Below are 25,430 nucleotides of genomic sequence, written 5' to 3'. Positions count from 1 at the left end.
TTCATTTCCATCACAACTAAAGAATTTGTAGAATTGTTTTAACTTTTTAATTGTCTACCGCCCGAATGAGAAGTCCTCCTGATATCATAGTTCATTAAATTGTAGTAGGCCAAACTCGGCTAATTTCGTTACACGGCTAATTTCGTGATATTTATTTTTAAATTTACCACGAATCTACAGACATTTTAGGCTTTGGACAATGAAGCACAAGCCTTCGAAACTAGTTAAGCCAGGTAAATCATAAATATTAACACGATACAGAAGTTAGAAATTTAATCAGCGAAGTAATTTTGATAGTATAGTATAAATGGCAGAAGATAACCTATAAAATAGATTTTGTCCACTGCGCTCTTGCAGTGACTTGAGCAGAGATTTTGGAAATTACTGGAGTTGTGAGATATATACTGTAGCTTTGAATTTGTGAGTGAATAAACCATCCGATTTCCTTTCTTAAATGAAGAGTTCTTTTTTGCTGTATTTTGTGGTCCAAATTGTTTTCAGTGGTAAGTACTGATTTTGTATACTTCATGATGAAGAACATATGCTTACCAATGCACTGATTATGTAACAGGGCCTTATTTTGTGAGGTTACGTATTTTCTTAGCGTTTTTCCCATTACACGAGGCTATTTTTTTTTTCTTTAAATATTTTATATATGGAAGTATAAAAATTGGAGATTTATCCTTCGAAGAGGTGGAAAAATTCAAATACATTGGAGCAACAGTAACAAATATAAATGACACTCGTGAGGAAATTAAACGCAGAATAAATATGGGAAATGCCTGTTATTATTCGGTTGAGAAGCTCTTATCATCCAGTCTGCTGTCCAAAAATCTGAAAGTTAGAATTTATAAAACAGTTATATTACCGGTTCTTCTGTATGGTTGTGAAACTTGGACTCTCAATCTGAGAGAGGAACATAGGTTAAGGGTGTTTGAGAATAAGGTGCTTAGGAAAATATTTGGGGCTAAGCGGGATGAAGCTACAGGAGAATGGAGAAAGTTACACAACACAGAACTGCACGCATTGTATTCTTCACCTAACATAATTAGGAACTTAAAATCCAGACGTTTGAGATGGGCAGGGCATGTAGCACGTATGGGCGAATCCAGAAATGCGTATAGGGTGTTAGTTGGGAGACCGGAGGGAAAAAGACCTTTAGGGAGGCCGAGACGTAGTTGGGAGGATAATATTAAAATGGATTTGAGGGAGGTGGGGTGTGATGATAGAGACTGGATTAATCTTGCACAGGATAGGGACCGATGGCGGGCTTATGTGAGGGCGGAAATGAACCTTCGGGTTCCTTAAAAGCCATTTGTAAGTAAGTAAGTAAGTAAATATTTTATATACTATAACAACACACTCAGTTGGAAGAAATATCGAATCAATGAAACGTACGATATTTGTATGTGTATTCATAGCATCTGTGATATTGTGTAAGCCGTGCATTTGCAGATGGTACATAATCAGGGTCAAATGTGCAAATAAGTAAAATATAAATTATATGAAAGAGGCAATGGATTGTACCGAGATATCATTTTATTTTTACTTCAATTGTTATTGTACCTGAGTTTTTTAATGTACATCACTCCCATCCCCTCTACTAGTAAACTTCCAACCATCATCCACACAGAACCAAGGCCGCGTATGCAGTCAAAGTTGTCTTAGGTTCATAGTAAACGGTAAGTTACTAAGTTAGTGAGTATAGTACGTTCCAGAAAAATGTTCGCGTTTTCCAGTGACGAAAGAGCTTTCAATATTGAATCATATTTTCGCAACAGGTACTGTCATCCGTTTGCCTACGTCCCATCCCGGTTTCACCCACCTGCTTCTGTTTGCCTCTCTGTAAAGGCTAGTGGCTGGGCAGTCTTAGCTCTTTTCTGAAAACATTAGGAATTGGACGTCGACGTAATATTATACAACTTTTTAAAATAACTTAAATAAAAGGGTCTCGTTAAGTAAATAACTGTCACGTGATTTTCCCCCTTTCTACAACCATGCGACAAAACCACTTGGACGGACAGTGGATAGCATGTCTGAGTAATTTTATCTTTTCGTTTCGGGCAGAAGTGAAGATTGAATTTACCGTACGTAAGATACTCTTTTATAGAGTAGGTACAGAATTATTTCAACATGAGTTACTCGTACGAAGGACGAAACTGGTAATTGGAATTAGGTACAATAGTCTATACTGCGATAATATGCACAATAGAACTGAAGCCTGTATCGAAATGAACTGTCATAATTTTGAAGAATGTGTTTAAATATCCATATTATGATTATTTTTCAATTTAACTTCATTCTCTAATATTGTACGCTAATGTGCTGTAACAGTATAATATACACTGCATAATTAATAAGTCCGAATGGATAGTTCAATTCGTTAGTAAAACATTAAGTGTTAATACAGTACTATATTTTGATTAAACAAAAATCTAATGAAAATTATCAAACATAAAATCGCGATGTTTCATAGTTTATATAAATGGATGAATTACTTTTCTTCCCTCCTATACCTAGTAAGGTGATCCGTTTGTATTTTACGCCAGTATCATCGAACTCCAGTCGTGGAAAGAGATAGCAAAAGGTGTTTCAGGATCTCAATCGTTAATCCAAAGGTATAGTCTGGTTAATATTAGAAATTATAGTAAAATAAATGATGTCCGTGTACAACCGTCGCTTTAGAAATACGGCATTTAAAGATAGTAAGTTTGAATATAGCCTTGTTTGCTTTCTGATTAGTTTAATTCCATGTCAAGCCACTGAAAATAGCTACGCTAAGAAAAGATATTGCCGTTATTTTCTGACAAATCAAGCATCAGTAAGTTTTTAATACATAATAGAAATGAAATAGGTCCTAACACTGTGCCTTGAGGCACAGATGGATTATATATAGTAATGCACTGTAGTGTTTATATTAGTAACAGTAACAAATTCTCAGATGAAAGTAAAAGGCGGGTAATTTGAAATCTATGGGGAGATTGGAAATATAATCTATGTTCAATAATGATTAGTGACTTTTGGGCCACTCTGTATGTATGTGTGTATACAGGGTGATTCACGAGGAAAGGTAAAAAATTTAGGATGTGAATTCTGAAGACATTCTCAATTAGAAAGTTCATATGAATATAGGTCCGTTTTCGAACTGTTACGGAGATATGGCTGTTTGATTTCACAAAAACTTCTAAGATTCCATTGTACTAAGTCACATTTAGAGACAGATAACGGACAAACTTAAAGTTTATATTCTAGATGTCGGGGTCGATGTTTTCGCACATTTTCAAAGGTACCTCCTTCTGCTTCAATGCACTGTTGCGCTCGGGTGTGAATCGCGTTGGAGATTTGTAAGTACAGTATGTAGCTGTTGTTTATGCCGCATCCAAAATACGGTCGATTAGCGCCTCTCTCGTTTCCCCCTTCCTTTGCTATACGAAGTCATTCTCCAACCCCATAGACAGTAAGTACTCTTCGATATGGTACCCTTCTGTTCTGAAAGCGTCGTTCATATTCAGCGACGCCACGCAAGGAACTTCTACCGCACAAACCATAGACATGCACAATATCGGCGTATTCTGCAGTCGAAAATATATAAGGCATTTTGAAAAAAACCACTTAACACTTTCGATAACTGTACCTGTATAACTACTGTACTGTAGGTAGATGACTGGACTGCTGTGAATTTATGATAGTGTAGGCTATTTGTGTTATCCGCGGGTTCTGTGTCATTACATCAGACAAGGGCAGGCGATTGGACATTTGTAATACCACACCGCCCGGTTTCTTCCTCTTATCTACATCGTTCACAATGCAGATTCCAATGTTACGTCATTCATTGCGACCTTGTCCTTGTCTCACGCCTCGTCTCACGTCAGCAGCATATGGTAACGTCTGATTCACATTTTGGCGAGACATTTTACCAACAAAATGCACCTAGCTCCGCCATCGTTCGAAAAAACGGACCAATGTTCATACGAACTTTTCACTCAAATATACATATATATATATATATATATATATATATATATATATATATATATATATATATATATAGAGGGTGTTTAAAAATACGGGTCATAATTTCAGGTATGTATTTTCCACATGTAGACAATCAAAATAGTTCATTACAACATGTGTCCGGAAATGCTTCATTTCCGAGTTATGGCCTTCACAACATTGAAATTCACCGGAACGTTTTTCTTTCCGCAGGTCGTTGTCATTACAGAAGATGTTCAAAATGTCCATCTCCTGCTTGAATACAGACCTCACATCGATGTCCCATTGACCTGCGTACACGATCCCAAACTCCAGGAGTATTGCGTATGTCCTCAGAACATGCCACAATTCGATTCCGAAGGGATTCCAAATCAGGCACCGGAGACGAATAAACCAATGATTTTAAATGGCACCACAAGTAGAAATCGAGAGGGTTCAGATCAGGTGAGCGTGGAGGCCAAGCAATTGGGCCACCTCTACCTATCCATCGATCAGGAAACCTTCGATCCAAGTACCGGCGAGCCGTGCGACTGAAGTGTGCAGGAGCGCCATCGTGCAAGAAGTGAATGTGTTGACGATTGATCAGTGGAGTGTCTTCTAAAACATGAGGTATGGTGTTTTCCAGGAAGTTTGTGTACTCCTGTCCCGTAAGTCTGTTTACAAGTACATGGGGTCCAACTAATCGATCACCAATGATACCGGCCCACATGTTGAGGGAGAACCGCACCTGATGATGAGATGGAACAGTTGCACGTGGGTTTTCATACGCCCATACATGCTGATTGTGGAAATTTGTTATGCTATCTCGTGTGAACTGTGCTTCATCTGTAAATAATACTAAGGCAGGAAAGTTCGGATTTACATCACACTGCTACAAGAACCACTGACAGAACCTAACTCTGCAGGGTAATCTGCTGGTGACAGGACCTGTACACGTTGCAAATGATAAGGATACAATTGATACTCTTTCAACAGTCTCCAGACAGTCGTATGAGGAAGATTGACTTGCAGCTCTACCCTTCGTGTGCTGATAGAAGGAGTCATGTTCACAGCCTCCAGAATCTCCTCCTGTACTTCTGGAGTTGTAGATCTTGGTCGTCCCCTTCCCAAACCAGGAGAGTTAAATTTTCCATACTCGTACAGACGGTAATGGAGACGTACAAATGTCTTCCGATCTGGACATTGTCGCTGTGGGTACCTCTCCTGGTACAAACGACGAGCCAGCGCAGCATTGCCGTCCGCCTTACCGTACATGAAGTGTATCTCTGCCAGTTCTTGATTTGAATACATGTCGCACACTCTAACGCCTACACAACACTGAATGTAACCTTCGCCTCGGAATGAACTGTCAGAGTGCCCTCTTAATGTCTCCTTTGACGGCAACGACCTGCGGAAAGAAAAACGTTGCGGTGAATTTCAATGTTGTGAAGGCCATAACTCGGAAATAAAGCATTTCCAGACACATGTTGTAATGAACTATTTTGATTGTCTACATGTGGGAAATACATACCTGAAATTATGCCCTGTATTTTTAAACACCCTGTATATATACATATATATTCTTGATCGAACTCCTTCCGTTCACCAAGCACATGTGCAGTATCCAAGAACATTGGCGTGATGAAGTTGTGTAACAAAAATTATCTAAACTGTTATGCCACTATCAGATGGCACAATTTTGTGCTTTTCGTTGAGTTCACGATGAGTTGCATACAGCTTAAAAATTGCGAAAATTCAAGTGACGTATGCAATTTTCAAGTTGCACGGTTGTTTCCATTGAACAAATGAACATTTTTATGCAACTCGACATTGTATGTACGTAAAAAAATCAAAATATAGCATTGTGTACGGGAACTTAAAGAATTTTTGCTTATAATGAAGCATGAATAATGGGTAAATAGCCATAGATCTCTGAAATGCTTTATCCCTGACCCTCTTTTATATTGCCTGAAGGCGAAACTGTTGAGAGCTCCACGCTAATTTGGTGAAGCATTGAAGCTGTAATCTGATTCAGAGTACAGAGTTCATATATTGCTTGAAGGAAGCTTTTTGTTGAAACTTTCAATTGATATTCCTCTATTTATCTCCAGCTTTCATCTAGTGTATCATTGTGTTATTAAATGAAGGCCTTGTTGCAAGTTGACACAAGTTTCACGAATACTGAAATTCCTGGTATAAATTACACTATCACCAGCGCGCACACACTATGAAACATACAATTTCAGTTGCTAGAAATTGGAACTCCCTTCCGAGTGATGTAAGGGGTTGTTCGACAATAGCTTCATTTAGGTCAAAATTACATAAATTCTTACTTAACAGATTAATTACTGATTAATATTTGTTACTTATAATGTAACTAACATCTGCCCATTATTATTATTACCATTAATTACTCTAAATGTAATACAACATCTCTAATGACAAAATATCATTACATTAATATTCTCATTCTATCAATACAGTTTATATTTATATTTTGCTCCCTATAAAATAGTTCTAGTAAACTTCTATTAAATTAATTCTCTTCATTTTAACCAACTAGCTATTTCAACATAATTATAATTATTTACATATTGCATATAGTAGCCTGAATTCAATTACATTAGCTCATAAGTTAAGTTATTACTTTTTCTTATACGTAGATTTTATCTCAGTTTCAATAAACATGTACTAGTCGTTAAAACTTAACGGAGGAATATTGCTGGAAAATCTTTTAAGTGTATTTTCAATATTCATAATTTAAATATGTACGTCTCTATTACTTACTTACTCGCTTTTAAGGAACCCGGAGGTTCATTGCCGCCCTCACATAAGCCAGCCATTGGTCCCTATCCTGAGCAAGATTAATCCAGTCTCTATCATCATATCCCACCTCACTCAAATACATTTTAATATTATCTTCCCATCTACGTCTCGGCCTGCCTAAAAGTCTTTTTCTCTCCAGCCTCCCAACTAACACTCTATGCATTTCTGAATTCGTCCATACGTGCTACATGCCCTACCCATCTCAAACGTCTGGATTTGATGCTCGTAATTATGTCAGGTGAAGAATACAATGCGTGCAGTTCTGTGTTGTGTAGCTTTCTCCATTCTCCTATAACTTCATCCCTCTTAGCCCCAAATATTTTCCCAAGCACCTTATTCTCAAGCATCCTTAACCTATGTTCCTCTCTCAAAGTGAGAGATTGTTTGTTCACTTGTTTTGAAAGGCATTGTGGGACTTCTGTTACCAACCAAATTGTATCTCTACACTTTGCTGGCGTAAAGTAACACTTTGAAAAGTGCACTTCTTCAATCATCTATGAATACCACTAATATGAAAGAACCACGTTCGTCAAAAGTGTCACTTTGTAAAGTGGTGATATAAAGTGTCGACTATGAATACAAGCCTAAGTCTTTGTGTGTACGGGGTCCTTCACCTATCCATATGCCTTCTTACTGTCATCAATCTCTCAGATACTACACTGTAGATAACATTTTTTTATTCAGAGTCGTACAATAACCGAGGAATAATAAAAGAAATCTTCGTAAGCTACATTCTCAATCTTGAGCCTGTGAAATCATATTTATAGATCAATGATCAGGTTGTTGTTATAAGTAGCGTGCAAATTCATCCGCACAACGTAATTACTTATGCAAAAACACACAAACGGGATAAAAAAAAAGGATCTAAGACATACCTCAGCAATCTATGTGGCCTCCCTTGTTCCTAATAACAGCTCTGAGACGATTTGGCATGGATTCCACTAATTTCCCACAAATATTCTTCATTTCTTCATCACGAAACCATACACCAATGAGGACAGAAATCATTTTCTCCTTTGTAGAACAATCTATTTTTTTTGCATTCTTCTTTTGCAAATTGACCACAAGTTCTCTATGGCATTGATGTCGGGTGAGTTGCCTGGCAAGGGGAGTACCTGAATATTCTTCTTGTTGAAGAATTCTGAAGTTTTTCGAGATGTATGGCATGGTGCCAGGTCTTGTTGGAACACACCTCTGCCATCCGGAAATGATATTTGCAGCTGGGTACGATTCTGGTTTCCAATAAGTGAATATATTTGTCAGAATTCATCATTCCCTTGATAGGTATTAATGCTCCACGCCCTTCGTGTGTAAAACAATCCCAAAACATTACTTAAGGGGGGTATTTGGTGCTTGTTGGAGATGAGCTGCTGTTACTTTTTCGGATCCTTTCCGTACGTAAGAAACACGGTGGCCGTGGACCTCGAAATGAGACTCATCGGAAAAAAGTACATTCTTCCAGTCATTCACTGTCCAGTGTTGATGTAATTTTGCCCACATTAAGCGTTCTTTGCACATAACAGGGGTTAGCAGTTGCTTCTTAATAAGCTTACGAGCCCTTCGTCCAGCTTCCAAAAGCCTACGCCGCACTGTTGTGACGTGAATATTCGCCCCAGTGGTAGCCATTGACTCGCGGGTTAAGTCGACAGCAGTTAGTCTAGGATTTAATTTACTTTTCCTGACAATTAAACGATCATCTGCAGGTGAAGTCTTCCTTTTCCGGCCACAGTTTCCTTTTTCTGGGGTGTGATGGATCCAGTCTCCCTGTATCGTTTTATGATCGAATTAACAGTAGCCAAACCGATGTGACATTCTGCAGCAATTTGCCTCTGTGTCATAGAAGAATGCTCTGCTTTTGTTATAATTTTAGACCCTTTTCGTGGAGTTGTATCCCTTTGTGAAGACGACAGAATGTACACAGGATTGCAGTATTAAGTCTTCAACACAACTGAAATGCTTATAAGTACAAAACGACAGGCAAAATTTCACATATTATAAAAAAAATAATAACGACAGTCCTTCAACAATGGAATTACACGTACTACAGATGTCAATTAAAGCGGTATGAGCAGCTGTGAGGCCAACAATGACAGAAAATGTAAAAATATGTCGTGTTCGGATTAATTTGCACGCTACTGTATTTGTTACTATTTTCATTCTACGTTGATAGGCCAACATCACGAATACTTTTCTGTTCGAAGTGTTTGAGGCGCCTTTCAGTATCAGCAGCTTCTCTTGCACATCACTGCCGCGCGTTGCCTATAGATTCGTGCGCTTTCTGTAACACTTTTGTAGGAATGGGTGTTCAGTTCAAAATGTGTCTTGGCTCGCTGCATGCCGTCATGTGGCTAGCTGATGAGCCTAGAGAATTCAATCTTCCTACACTTCCGCAGCTCAGGTGTATAATCTAAGAGGCAGAGAAGTTGGCTAGCAAGTACGGCGTTCATTCTGAAGAGTACGTACCGATACGTACGGTAACGCCGGTAGTGGCAGGAATGTGAACTGTTTGGAAATACGTACTGTCGAGATATGGGGAGAGGGTTAAGACGATTACTTACGTATTTGTTGACATTAACTTCGACGATCAACATGGACACGGAGCATTTGATTTGTGTTGTGGAATGATATCATACGCAACCGATGATAACAAATACCCTGCGTACGACTTGCCGGCGCAAAACACAGTTCGAAAGAGGTTATGGTAGCACACAGACCGTACAGACCGCCATCTGTTGCTACGACGTTCAAGTTATACCGTACACATTCTCAAGTTCAGATTGAAGAACGCCTTAAATAATGGGCAACTTCTCTAACATATAAACTGAAACTCGCTTCAAATCGGTGACCAACAACAGTGACGTCATGACACACTTTGAAATGAACACCCAGTAGTCTCATGAAAGCGGAGCTGTCGGCGTTTGACAAGTTCAAGGCTTTGTTTTCACGAATATATCTTGTAACAGCTAACAAAGAACTTCAATATTGTGAGCAGACGCTTCTCCTGCATCATAGCTGGGGCGGAAAGAATGAATTGGCTGTTGGCAACCAGCAAGGGAAAAATCAGCAGATTGTTCATTTTTTACTTCTTGAGATAATATTTTCAAACAAGACTTCTGACTTTTCTACCCGTATTGATACAAGTTTGATAGTTTCCCTAAACTGAAATGTAAATAATTGCGTAATGCAAGCTAGCTCAATAATAATTATTGTGGGTAGTACGCAAAGTCTGTAGAAACAAGGTTCAATTTATAAAGCGACTACTCAATACACCAGTTTATTGATGTCTGTAGGTGTTGTGAACAAGTAGTTTCCAAGTAATAGTGACCAAACTTCATTAAACATTTCAAATGTTTACTAAGGTTTGTGACCACAAAGTTTTCCATGCCACTAATTAAGCTGTTTTGTTCTTATACTAGGAAAGCAGCTTGCTGACAAGTCACATCTATGTTGTTGCCAATTTAGTCGTTTTATAATTGAGCGAAGTTTGAATAACTATTCTCATTACTTACTTACAATGGCATTTTAATGGAACCCGGAGATTCATTGCCGCTTTCACATAAGCCCGCTATCAGTCCCTATCCTGTACAACATCCGAGGCGAAATTGTGATTCGCGAACACATTGTGGTTCGCAATGATAGCTATGCATTTCTTTTGCTTCCTACCTTCCCCAACCCCTACCCTCTCACTCACTGGAGTCAAGGTCCGTTTTATTTGTATTTGTCTCTAACCTGCGAGTGGCGTATCGTCGCAATGTCTCTCTCGAAACCATGTACCTCTACAAAAACGAAAGTTTCAAGTAGGATGGGAGGACGAATTTTTTGCTCCCAATATGATGAGAATATTCTATGTATGATTTGTTCACAAGTATTACGAGGAAAACAGTTGTGTAACATAAAACGGCATTATACTATATGTTACTCATGAAACATTAAAAGGATAAGTATTATTATTATTATTATTATTATTATTATCATTATCATTACCATCATCATCTTCTATGTACGTCAATCTTTTACAGCAGATGTACCAATAATGCGGTTAGGTTCTCAATTTAAACTCGCAGATCTACAATGTGGTGTTAAATGAAAGCTAGATGTAAGAACTTGACAAATGTGGAACTGTTCAAAACTTTGCCAAAAAATAAATATCCGAAGCTTCGTTCTTTCGCTTGCTTTGTTGAAGCCATGTTTGCTACAACTTACGTTTTATGAAAAATTATTTTCAACAATGAAAATAGTGAAAACCAAATTTAGATCACGACTGACAGACTAAACACCTTCGTGGTCAATTACGACCGGCAGTAAGTGACATAATTCCTGATTTTGAAACTGTGTCGCAGAGAAATTCTGAAGACAGTTAATAGGTTGTAATAGTGTGTCCTAAGTTTTCTTGTTCATTTCTTTCTTCGTTGCACGTACTAAACATTAGTTTGTAACCTTAAATTGTATAACATTATATTTAAGTGCTTCACGTAAGGAAAATGAAAATCCGTTAATGTCAGACAGTTGCTTCACTTCCCCTTCGGGTGTTCGCCTCCCTCCATAGGTACTGCACGTTGCAGGTTACACGGTGGCTCGGCGCACGATCACATTTTCGCCACAGCTGCTGTACAAGATTAATCCAGTCCCTACCATGATATTCCACCTCCCTCAAATCCATATGAATATTATCCTCTCATCTACGTCTCGGCCTCCCCAAAGATCGTTTTCTCTCCGGCCTCCCAACTGAGACTCTATTTACATGTCTGGATTCGCCCATACGTGCTACATGCCCTGTCCATCTCAAACGTCTGGATTTAATGCGCCTAATTATGTCAGGTGAAGAATACAATGCGTACAGTTCTGCGTTGTGTAACTTTCTCCATTCTCCTGTAACATCATCCCTCTTAGCCCCAAATATTTTCCTGAGAACCTTATTCTAACTATGCTCATAACACGTCAATATGTGTAAATTTAGACAGCGTATTATTTTTGTGTCATTTCTTTATCGATGTTTCCTCTAGTTTTATATTTTAGGCTAGTTATTCTGTTTAAAATAGGACGGTCCAATTTAGAATGAAATAGTAAAACGAAAATATCGTTTCTCGTACAGTAGCGTACAAATTAATCCTAACAACGTATTTACTTACGCAAAAACACTCAAACGGGATTAAAAAAAAAGGATCTAAGTCATACCTCAGTAATCTATGTGGCCTCCCTTGTTCCTATTAACAGCTCTGCGACGATTTGGCATGGATTCCACTAATTTCCCACAAATATCCTTCATTTCTTCATCGTGAAACCATACACCAATGAGGGCAGAAATCATCTTCTCCTTTGTAGAACAATCCATTTTTTGCATTCTCCTTTTGCAAATTGACCACAAGTTCTCAATGGGGTTGATGTCTGGTGAGTTGCCTGGCCAGGGGAGTACCTGAATATTCTTTTTGTTGAAGAAACGTATGGCATGGTGCCAGGTCTTTTTGGAACACACCTCTGCCATCCGGAAATGATTTTTGCAGCTGGGGTACGATTCTGGTTTCCAATAAGTGAATATATTTGTCACAATTCATCATTCCCTTGATAGATATTAATGCTCCACGCCCTTCATGTGTAAAACAATCCCAAAACATTACTTAAGGGGGGTATCTGGGTGCTTGTTGGAGATGAGCTGCTGTTACTTTTTCGGATCCTTTCCGTACGTAAGAAACACGGTGGCCGTGGACCTCGAAATGAGACTCATCGGAAAAAAGTACAATCTTCCAGTCATTCACTGTCCAGTGTTGATGTAACTTTGCCCACATTAAGCGTATTTTGCACATAACAGGAGTTAGCAGTTGCTTCTTAATAGGCTTACGAGCCCTTCGTCCAGCTTCCAAAAGCCTACGCCGCACTGTTGTGACGTGAATATTCGCCCCAGTGGTAGCCATTAACTCGCGGGTTAAGTCGACAGCAGTTAGTCTAGGATTTAATTTACTTTTCCTGACAGTTAAACGATCATCTGCAGGTGAAGTCTTCCTTTTCCGGCCACAGTTTCCTTTTTTCTGGGGTGTGATGGATCCAGTCTCCCTGTATCGTTTTATGATCGAATTAACAGTAGCCAAACCGATGTGACATTCTGCAGCAATTTGCCTCTGTGTCATAGAAGAATGCTCTCCTAATGTTATAATTTTAGACCGTTTTCGTGGAGTTGTATCCATTTGTGAAGACGACAGAATGTACACAGGATTGCAGTATTAAGTCTTCAACACAACTGAAATGCTTATAAGTACAAACCGACAGGCAAAATGTCACATATTATAAAAAAAATAATAACGACAGTCCTTCAACAATGGAATTACACGTACTACAGATGTCAATTAAAGCGGTATGAGCAGCTGTGAGGCCAACAATGACAGAAAATGTAAAAATATGTCATGTTCGGATTAATTTGTACGCTAATGTACTAGCAAATGATTGGATCACAAAACATTCAATGTCTGTGTTGATGTCTCTGTAGGTGTGGTTAGCATTTGTGATGTGTTCTGCATATGTGGAAGTGTTCTCTAATTTTGTTATGTTTGTGATATGTTCTTTGTAACGTGTTTGAAATGATCTGCCTTTCTGTCCTATGTAGAAGTTGTTGCAGGTTTTACGTTTGAGTTTTTATACGCCTGTGTGGTTGTATTTGTTTTGTTTGTTTGTTTGTTGAGATGTTTTTGTAGAGTGTTATTTGTTCTGTATGCGATGTTGTAATTTAATTTCTTTAATGAGGTTGCAATCTTGTGTGTGTTTTTCTTTTCTTATGTTAGTGTGATGTATCTTTTGTGTTCTTGTGTTTGTTTTATTATTATGGTTTTTGTGATTATGTTTTGTCTTTCGTATTTTGTTGTCTATTATGTTGGGGTTGTATCCGTTGTCTTGTGCTATGTATTTGATTGTGTTTAGCTCTTCTTAGTAATCATGTTGGTTCATTGGTATGTTGAATAGTCTTTGTATCATTTCCTGGCGTGTCCTGGGAAATCCATTGATATAATTTCCCATACAGTTGGGCAATTTGAGAGATCTGTGTATGATTGAAGAATTTTAGTTTTGCACTTCAAATGTGCACAAACTAGATCCGAACAGGTGTAACTTTTCGTTCTGCGAAGGAATTGAAGAGTTCGCTGGAAAAACGATGAATGTCATATTTCTGTTAAGGATTAGATAATGATCTAATTGAGTCTATAACTGCAATATGTAGTGCTGTTTCTATAGAAAATAAAGGAAAGGATTACTGTATTCGTGGTGATAATTCTCCTTTATACCTTTTTTCATAAGAACAACATTAAATTTCGTAGTGGTCCATGAATTGGATAATGACATCAACCTTAACATAACTGTGACATTCATAGTTTTTCCCGCGAACTCTTCAATTGTATAATATTAAATTCCTTCGCATCAAATTTCTGGACATTTAAAGGACAAAACTAATATTCTTTCAATAATATATTATCATAATACACTGCTCTTTTAAGTTTATTTAGTATTTTGAGAATTAAATCAGTGGTTTTCCCAAAACACGCTATGAAATGTCTCACATAAAGGTCTGCGCACACCGACGCGGGACGCGGGAGCGGTAGCGAATGCGAAACCGACGCGAATTATTGTGAGTACAGCGGGATATGAATCCACTCACACCGCAGCGACACAATCCCGCCTAGATGGCGGGGCTGCAGCGTTCTACTTGCAGTTCGCTGCAAGCAGCGTTTTCCCGCGTCCCGCATTCATTTTGGCAATGGCGGCGACTGAACAGTTAATAGAGTGCGTTAGGAGCGTTGCTTACCAGAATCCGTATCCACGGGCCCTGTGCTTACGAGATGTGCGTCTCGGAGCATTATTAAAATTTCTGCCGCTATGTTCGCCTCGTAATGATGAAATAGCTCCATTACTAAACACTGTGTATCGTGAAAATTCTTTAATTAATTTTGCATTACTCATCGAGTACGAAGATTACAAACATGCCAAGCATATTTCAGTTTTATTTGAGATTTATTGATGACTTGTTAAATAATAATATACAGATTTTCAGTCTGATTTAATTAAATTTACAATTTTGTTTCTCGTAAGTCTGGATTTGTTAAATTAAAAATGTTGCTTTCAAACTACATTCTTCATCTGGTTCATTTACTTTGGAAAATTGATTGTTTTCAAGTACGTGTTTTTCCTTCAGATGTCGTTCTCTCTAAATCGTTTTAATTGTGAAAGTGAACTACCGGTGTCTTCTATTTTCAGACATTATTATTATTATTATTATTATTATTATTATTATTATTATTATTATTATTATTACTATTATTATTATTATTATTATTATTATTATTATCCAGTCTGTTGATACATAAAATATGCCAATTTGCATGGGCACAATTTAGATCCTTTTAAGGTATAGTTTCGTTTTGATTATTAGTATTTACTGTTCTTGTTATCTATTTTATTTATGTATGTTTTTGTTTATTTAAGAAATTATATAATTGTTTTTGTACCTTAGTATCTTCTGTTTGTGTATTGTGCTGAACTATAAGTGGCCTCTGGCTGTTGTTCTGCACACAGATATTAATAATAAATAAAATAAATAAATAATAAATATATTATTATTATTATTATTATTATTATTATTATTATTATTATTATTATACAGTAGTTATTGATGCAATAATAATACTATGATTTACGTAAAATGTTCTTCAAGCAAGGAAAAATAAGAATTGATATTGCAAAAAAAAACTATTATATAATGCAATAATTATCAACAAGTATAATAAAATAAATATGTTACCATTTTAACATACGTAATCAGGACAATCATGGATTGAATACCACTGTATTATAGGATGCATGTTAAAGAAAACTTTACAAATTTTTCACGATCAGTTTTTGTGAAAGCCACAGAGGGCGCAGTAATGAATGAGAACATATTGTATTACAAAAAGAATATCTGCTCTCTTAACCGGAGTTTCGGTTAACAATGGTTCTACTGTGACAGCAAGAGTGTAGTACTATATGAACGAACCTATGATCATCTTCGGCAACTACATGAAGCATCCTATTCGCGACTGCATCCCGCTTTGGTGTGAAGACAACCACGAATTTCGCAGCGATCGCGGGATTACTGTACAAGTTTCGCTATCGCTCCCGTGTCCCGCGTCCCGCGTCGGTGTGCGCAGACCTTAAAACAAGTTTTATCTCGAAACAGAAACTAGCAAATTGTATTAAAGTTTTTTGTTTGAAATATGTCAAAGAATAACCACCAGAAATTAATTACATTACTTACGGTTCACCCATATAGAATAACACGTTCTTGAGAAAAGTATTCGGATGATTACTATGGATGAGGACAGTAAGTTTATTTGCAAGAATCCTCGGTTAAGATACAGTATATACGAAAGGACTCGCAGGAATGCTTTGGCACTGTTACGAATTGAACATTTCTTCGCCAGCCTTGTTCTCAGCACCTTGAAAAATGCGCGCGGTGAGCTTCACCTCGCCTGCTAGTGGCAGTTCGACAAATACGCCTCATTCTTGTTATCGCATAAATGTCAGAAGCCACTTGTTTGATCCGATAGCATTAATGTCACGGTGATGTAATATCATTTGCTTCGCGGGTAATGGGCGTAAAATAACGATACCTTATTCTTTGCAAGCGCGGAAATTTTAAGAGCTGCGTCTGGAACGTAGTATTTTGCATTAGAAAGAATGAGTTGCAAATTAAGACTATGGCATCGTTCCTCATTGCAGATTTCATATGTGAATATTGAATAGTTGTTTTTTTAGAAATGTCAGATGAATAAATTGCAATAGATAACTCTAAGATCTAAATTTCAAACTGGTGCATATTCACAGCGATAGTTATTTAAACGTACAGTTACCCTGAAAAATAATGAGACGATTCTTGGTCGTCGGAAATTAAAGTTCTACAGCGCGATTCGCTCGATATCGACGTAACGATACATAACATGACAAATAGTACAAGAATTGTAATAAGGACCACAACAAGGACAAGGACCAGAATAAGGATCACGAAGAAGATAGCTATTTAAGGCCAGGATTTCACAACACAGCTCGAGTCACAAAATATCATTGCTTCACTGTACCGAATGGCAAATGCCTGCTAAGGGATCTACATTCTGGACTGCTGCTGTCGCTGTCTTGTCTCGTTAGCTCAGATAGTAGCGTGTTGGTTCCACTGTATAACTAAAACGTCTCGTGTTCGATCCCGGGTAAAACTTTTTTTTTATTGAGGTGTAATTAATTTGTTCAGAGTTCCTCGACTGTCTAATTTGTCGAAAAAAATGGAATAATTTATGCCCAATTTCTGGGTCTTACAAGTGGGCTGAACCTCGTCAAAAAAAATAATAAATCTTAATTGTAAGTTAAAAGTATTCTTCCTCAAACAAAAATCATAAGAAACAAAAAGATACCTATTAACTTAAAATCTTGTCCACATGCCATCAGCTTCTATTACAGCTCTAAGTCGATCTGGCATGGATGTCACGAGATTGTGGAATAAGTTCTGATCCCCGGCAAGATCTTCCCAGGTGTCAACAACTTGATCCCACAATTCGTCTCGATTTCGAGGGCGTCGGTGGGCATAGGTGGCTATCCTTCTCTTTTTCAATTCCGCCATAAATTTTCGATGACATTCAAATCAGGTGACTTCGGAGGCCAATTAATGATTTCGATCTCGGGTCTCCTTTGAAACCATCTTTGAATGCTTGCAGCATAGTGCACGGGATGGTTATCCTGCTGGAACAGCAATGTTCCTTCGGGAAAACGTTCTCGGGCGGAGGGAAGGAATATATTTTCCAGAATGTGCTCATAAGTTCCCGCATTAAACCGGCCATCGATGCGTTCTATAACGCCAGGTCCATCGTAAGACATCCACCCCTAACACGATATGCTAAAGCGCCCCGATCTTTCACGTCGGTGCACATAGCGCTGGTCATGTCGGAGACCATCCTCACGATAGACACGGACAGGACCTTCGTAATCACTCGAGATGGTTGTTTCGTCGGACAAAATTACATTTCTCCAATCGAAATCCACTCGATTGGTAGCGAAGTCAAGATGGTCGACAGCTTGTGCTTCCCCCAAAATTTCCATTTGCGCAGCCCTCCGGCTCCTAATACCGCGGTTCCTCAACCTGCTGATCACAGTCTGTGAAGAGCCGAGAAAGTTAGATGCTGCTCTTATTTCGTCAGCAGTCAGAAAGGGGTCCTGTCGAACTGTCTCGAATAAGAGAGCATCCTCTTCCAATGAAGAAATCCGCGAACGCCCAGGAATAGGGCGATTTTCGACCTACCCTAAATTTTGGTAACGATGAACCCACCTCGCGGCTGTACTTCCAGGAACATCGACCAAACGGCCAGCAGATCTAGCCCCATATCCAGCCTCAACTAGAGCTATAACTCGCTGTCTCATGTCACGTCGGTTCGCCATTACGATGAGAAATGAGGAATGACGATAATACTTTAGTGTAGACAATGACTATTTAACGTGATATAGAATTATTGAAATAAGAGGCATCTTGCATAGTAAGAGTTAATAAATCAACCCTAAATTGAATATCTAAATAACAGGATATAACAGGAAGTCGAATTGTTGCGAAACTAATCAAATTAAATCTAATTACATTTAGTAAATAAACTCCAAGTTATGACACCACATTGCTACAGCTAAATTGTAGCTTATTAACATAAGCATTGAATAGGTCCGTGGCTGTGCGTTGGACGACAAAACCATCATCGAAAGTTCGAATCTTGCGGAGAAATATAACTTCTTGCTTTTTATAATGTAAATCAGACTTCTAACTACAATCATTCATATTTCTTACATCATTTATTAATATTTATAGCCAACATTGAATTTGTAAAGAAAAGACGTTAGAAATCTCATATGGAATTTGTGATCTGTAGTGACATATACATAGATTATCTCTCGGAACTTTTCCGTAAATGTAAATTAAATTCACTCCTTGAAACTGGAAACCTTATTCGTAGGGTTATTTTCCCATAGCATACAATCTGAAGTAGCACAGCCATTGATAAATGTTTTGTACACACAATTAGACTGAATTCCTATTCGACAGAACCTATAATCAATGGTTTGTCTGAACATGATAAACAAATCCTATGTGTTTCCAATGTTACTGAACAATTTCAAAATATTAATTTAAAAACTAAGAAAGGATCGTAATTGCTGTATCTAGTGATTATTTACATTTATGTCTACAAAATGAATCTTGGAAAAACATATATGATACTGGTACTACTGATATTAAGAGTAAATGTATTGAATTTTTCACTTAATTTCATAATCACTTCAGTGGATGTTCTCCACTCAATGTTGTGAAAAAATTCAAAAGTAAAAACATGTAGATAACGCAGGGACTTCAAAATCTCATGTATTAAAAAGAAGAATCTATATGTAATGAGTTGCAATGTAATGATCCTCATGTTCTTAAATACTATAAGAAGTACAGTGTAATTTATAAAAAATTATGAAAGAGGGAAATAGAATATATTTGAATAGAAAAGTACAAAATTCAGATAATACAATTAAACCTATTCGAAATATTGTTAAATTTAAACTTGTAGATATCCTAAGAAAGAAAATATTTTTTCATTAAAACCAATGATTATAAAGTAGAGGATCCCAAATCTATTGCAAATTCTTTTAACGTATTATAGTATATAGTACAGAAATATTATTGACAACTTAAACATTCAAGATTTTGCAAAAGATACTGCTATTGGTTACTTAACAGATGCATTTAATAATTATATTAATATATGTAATTAGTCAATAACTGCAACAGTGCTTCTTCATTCAATCATAACATGAATTAAATTGAATTCACATTAAATTAAACACTATTGCAAACACGTAGATAAAATAGTTAAAATTAACTGAAGGGGTGAGAATGAAATAATCCAAAGCCATACTTTTAACAAAAATTGTTTTGTGCGAGTGCATTTCTTACACATATGGGAAAGCTATTAATAAAAATATTGTAATAATTACTCGACAACTGACTTAGCCTAAGGAATCTAAAGCTTTGTAAAAGTTTGTCTATTATTACATATATTTTTTAATATCATTTTTATTGTTAGTTTTTAATATATATGCATTTACATTGTATATGTGTATAAGTGCATTCATTAGATTAACGTTTATAATATTATAACTTGTAATTTTGTATTGTTTGCGATTATTAACACTTAATCTCAGGACTTTGTAAAACTCTATTTCAACGTTATTTAGACAAAAAAAATCGTTGTGTAGACTAAGAATCGAACTCGCACTCTTCTACACAACACGCAGAAGTCTTACCGTCTGAGCTATTGAAACGACACGAAAGCGTTCCTTTCTGTGCGGAGTGTCGATCTAGTCATGAAGGTCCATTGTCGATTTAACTACACGATTTATGTATATATTTATCTTTTATTTACGTAATATTATCATATTTTTTGCAGTTTTTAAATTGAATTTCGGAACGATGCTTGTAACAAACCAAATAGCCTGAATTTAATAACTCCAATATTCGTTATCTTGTGTATCAGTGCTCTGGTCTCCGATCATGCGCAGTGTCTCACATCTGAGGCTTAAGAATATTCAATCGTCTCATCCTTTTCCAGGGAAACTGTACGTATCAGTTATTCATAGATTTCAAAAAGGCATATGACTCGGTTAAGAGAGAAGTTTTATATGATATTCTTATTGAATTTGGTATTCCCAAGAAACTAGTTCGATTAATTAAAATGTGTCTCAGTGAAACGTACGGCAGAGTTCGTATAGGTCAGTTTCTGTCAGATGCGTTTCCAATTCACTGTAGGCTAAAGCAAGGAGATGCACTATCACCTTTACTTTTTAACTTTGCTCTAGAGTACGCCATTAGGAAAGTCCAGGATAACAGAGAGGGTTTGGAATTGAACGGGTTACATCAGCTGCTTGTCTATGCGGATGACGTGAATATGCTAGGAGAAAATCCACAAACGATTAGGGAAAACACGGGAATTTTAATGGAAGCAAGTAAAGAGATAGGTTTGGAAGTAAATCCCGAAAAGATAAAGTATATGATTATGTCTCGTAATTGTACGAAATGGAAATATAAAATTTGGAAATTTATCTTTTGAAGAGGTGGAGAAGTTTAAATATCTGGGAGCAACAGTAACAAATGTAAATGATACTCGGGAGGATGTTAAACACAGAATAAATACGGGAAATGCCTGTTATTATTCGGTTGAAAAAATTTTATCATCCAGTCTGCTGTCAAAAAATCTGAAAGTTAGAATTTATAAAACAGTTATATTACCGGTTGTTCTCTATGGTTGTGGAACTTGGACTCGCACTTTGAAAGAGGAACAGAGATTAAGGGCGTTTGAGAATAAGGTGCTTAATAAAATATTTGGGGCTAAGAGGGATGAAGTTACAGGAGAATGGAGAAAGTTACACAACACAGAACTACACGCATTGTATTCTTCACCTGACATAATTAGGAACATTAAATCCAGACGTTTGAGATGGGCAGGGCACGTAGCACGAATGGGTGAATCCAGAAATGCATATAGAATGTTAGTTGGGAGGCCGGAGGGAAAAAGACATTTAGGGAGGCCGAGACGTAGATGGGAAGATAATATTAAAATGGATTTGAGGGAGGTGGGATATGATGATAGAGAATGGATTAATCTTGCTCAGGATAGGGAGCAATGGCGGGCTTATGTGAGGGCGGCAATGAACCTCCGGGTTCCTTAAAAGCCAGTAAGTAAGTAAGTACGTACGTACAAGACGAAGCCTGGCTGGTTTCCTAGCTCGTCGTTCGTAGCCTAGCTGGTCGCTGAGTATAAAGTCAGGGTGATCAAAATGAAGCTTGTTTGTATCTGCCAATCATTGTAGCTGAACTCACTCTGATTTTCAAAATTGTCTTTAAAAACGATAACAATTTTTAGAAGTCCCAGGAAGAACTTTATTGATCTCCAGGACCTCCTGAGTGTATCTTAGATATTTTGGTACTTTTAGTGCGGAAATAACGACGTAATTAATTGCACTTGCCTGGAAAGCGTCTTCTGTCGCAATAAAAGCTGTTCATTAAATCCCACATAGTTCATTGTAATGAAGATAGAATATTGATAAAATAATATGTATTATTTGCCAAAAGGTCAGTACCGATAATTACCTCAAGGTTATAAATCGTCACTTACTGTAAAAAATCAATTTTTCAATTAGGAATTTACTTATTATTGGTATCCATTTCACACCACCTAATTCTAGTGCAGAGGTCAAGAAAGTATGGAACTATCTCTATACCCCCAAGAGACTTTATGGCATATGAAGGGGCTGCCTTTATCTTTATTGGTATCCATTTCAACTCCTACTTCATCTCACAATTTCTCAATAAGATATAGGCTTTACTGGCCAAAATGGGCATGATTGCAAATATTGTAAATATTTGAAATTAATCTTTCTCAATCCATTATAAGCGTCGAAATAAATAGCTGTAGGCGTTTAGCACGTGGGGTAGTGTGTGCGGACTCTCAGGACGCATGCGCAGTAAAGACATTTAGGTCGCTGATAGGTGGAAAAAGTGGAGGGCTCCATTCTACCAGCTACCAGCGAGCTAACAGGCTAGGTAGCAATCGACCGAACAGTCTTCCTCTTGCATGTCTCCATTGCGTAACGTTTAGAAGCTTGACAGAGTGGAATGGAATAAACTTGTGGGGATCCTGAAGAAAATTGGTGTGGATTAGAAAGAGAGAAGGCTGTTCAATATGTGAAACAACGATTGGGAATCAGAATAGGAGAAGAAATGAGAGGGAAGTCGAAGAGGGAGAGGAGTACGACAGGGTTGCCCTTTATCACCTACACTGTTCAACATCTACTTGGAGAATTTAGTGAACTGTTTTCAGATCCTGGAAAAGGGTGATAGTGCGAGGAAGACGAATAAAGTGCGTAAGATTAGAAAGGTTCAGAGCCATAGTGGGCCAAGCGCCATTTATTAAAAACGGAGAAAGCAAGGGTTAAAGTTAAGTGAACGCCATAGTTTAATGAAGGTTGACATATCATTTAGTTTTAATATGTATAATTTATATTACTTGCTACATGTTTCCATTGAATTATGGTAATAATTTCATTTTAATCCTTGTTTTCTACGGTTTTAGTAAATGGCGCTTGCCCCGCTATGGTTCTGAACCCTTCATTTGCTAATGATATGACTGTGTTAGCAGAAGAAGAAACGATACTAAGGGATATGCTACTGCAGCTAAGTTTTAAATATGAGCAGTATGAGATGAAGATAAATGCAAACAAGAATAATACAAAGGTTGTCGGAAGAAAAGTAGGGAATATATATTTGCGAATTCGAAATGAGGCAGTGGAACAAGTGTGCAGATTCAAATACTCGGGGTATACTATATGTAGTAACATTAGCTGCTGCCAGGAAATCAAAACGAAGGTAGCAATGGGCAACAAAGCTTTTAATAGAAAAAGAATATTCTGCAGACCTCTGAAAAATAACTAAGAACGAGACTAGTGAAGTGCTTTGTATGGGGTGTGGAATTGTATACTATGGAAAATAAACATGGACAATACCACGAAGTTAAGAGAAACGATTAGAAGCATTTTAAATGTGAATGTGGAGAAGAATGGATCGTGTGAAATGGACAGACAGAATAAGAAAGGAATCTGTGCTAGAAAGAGTGAGTGAAGAAAGAATGATACTGAAACTGATTAGGAAGAGAAAAAGAAATTGACTGCTCACTGACTGTTTACTGAAGAATGAATTACAAGGAATGGTTAAAGACAGAAAAATTTGGGGCGGAAAAAAGTATGAGATGATAGACAACATTAAGATACAAGGATCATATGTGAAAACTGAGAGGAAGGCGGAAAATAGGAAAGATTGTAGAGTGCTTGGTTTGCAGTGAAAGACCGCCCATTGGGCAGAACACTAAATGAATGAATGAATAAATAAGTGAGTGAGTGAGTGAGTGAGTGAGTGAGTGAGTGAGTGAGTGAGTGAGTGAGTGAGTGAGTGAATGGATATGGATATTTTATTAATAATGGTTCACAAAAGTACATAAACTTCATAAAGTACAATTAACAGATAGGTACACGAATAGCAATTATACGCTATAAATATACATTTAATTACATCATTTTCCATCCTATATCTATTTCAATTTATGTTTGCTTTAACTTGCACTTACGTCTAGCTTTTAGTGCAAGTTTCAACGAAGCGCGTTTATTTAAAACAAAAAAAGAACTTAAAGCTTATTTACATATTACATTTAAACTCTACAATAAACAAGTGTACATCAATATTTCCTGTTGCTCTATTTATACAATATTTATGTTTAATTTTCAGGTCTTACTTTACATAATAACTTATTATTTCAAATACGGGAGCAGATGTCGACATACTGTAAAGTCATCAGCCTGAAATAGCTGAATCGGTTCATTCAGTATTTAGGGTAATCTTTACTCTTGCAATATTTTCTTGTCAACAGAATCGTTTGCGTAACTTCTATGAAGACTACCGCATACCTGTTTAAACACGCACTTGATAAGTTCCTTACATAAACAACCTCAATTCAGTTTCATCATTGTATCGCATGCATTCATTTTCGATTAATTGCTATTATGATGACCAATAAATTTATTATAAATGCATTCTTATTGAATTTAAAATATAGTTGTTTACCAATTTATAAAGTCAGTTATCTTTTGAACATTTACTTATTAATACAGCTATCGGAACACATTAATAACTTTATGCTCGACCATGCCGAAATGTAGTAATTATACACCTGGTAGTAGCCCTTTAATGCACCTCATCAAAGTACACTTATTCATTATAATTCAGTTGTTCAGCCAATGAGAAATCACCATTGTACCATTATGAAACCGCAAGTATCGATTATTCTCGGATATGCAATCGAAAGAAAATTAGCGAAAAGTCACGGAGGCTGGAAATCCAATACAGTCGCAGAAGGTTATGTTCTGTTACTATAATAATTAGCGTTAATTGTAAATAATATTCAAATAAATCCAATTTGTCATCTCGTTTTTCAATTCTAAATCAATTTCCAGGCTATATCAAGACTAATCTTCATGTTATTCTCTAGATTAAATCAAGGACAATCACATTCGTGCCTCGGAAAAAATCAATACTATCGCGTCTGCGCACATCTCACAATTCAGGTCAGTTCCGCTCTTCACTTACATAACCATAACATGAATACTTACGAATAATTTCAAGTTAGAAATACGGTCGACCACAAAAAGTCGTATGAAACTTGTCTATAATGGTAATTAAGACGCTCATATGAAAATTATGAAACTCCCTTGCGCTCGTTTCATAAATAAACACACTCGCGTCTTAATTACTACCATTATAGGCTCGTTGCATAATGTACTATTATTATTTCTCTATTTTCAATTTTTTATTTTAAAAACCTTGACGTTATTCTATCTAATTTTCAAAATCTGTCTTTTTATCCTATTTAGTTAATAATTAGTTTTTCTAATTTTAAATGAATGATTGAGTGGATGAATGAGTAAGTGAATGAATGAATAAATGAGTTAATTAAATAATTAATTAATTAAATGAGTAGGACATGACTATCAGCCTAAATTAT

Source organism: Periplaneta americana, chromosome 10 (assembly GCF_040183065.1).
Source record: "Periplaneta americana isolate PAMFEO1 chromosome 10, P.americana_PAMFEO1_priV1, whole genome shotgun sequence".
NCBI lineage: Eukaryota > Metazoa > Arthropoda > Insecta > Blattodea > Blattidae > Periplaneta > Periplaneta americana.
Note: the sequence above shows the minus strand (reverse complement) of the source record.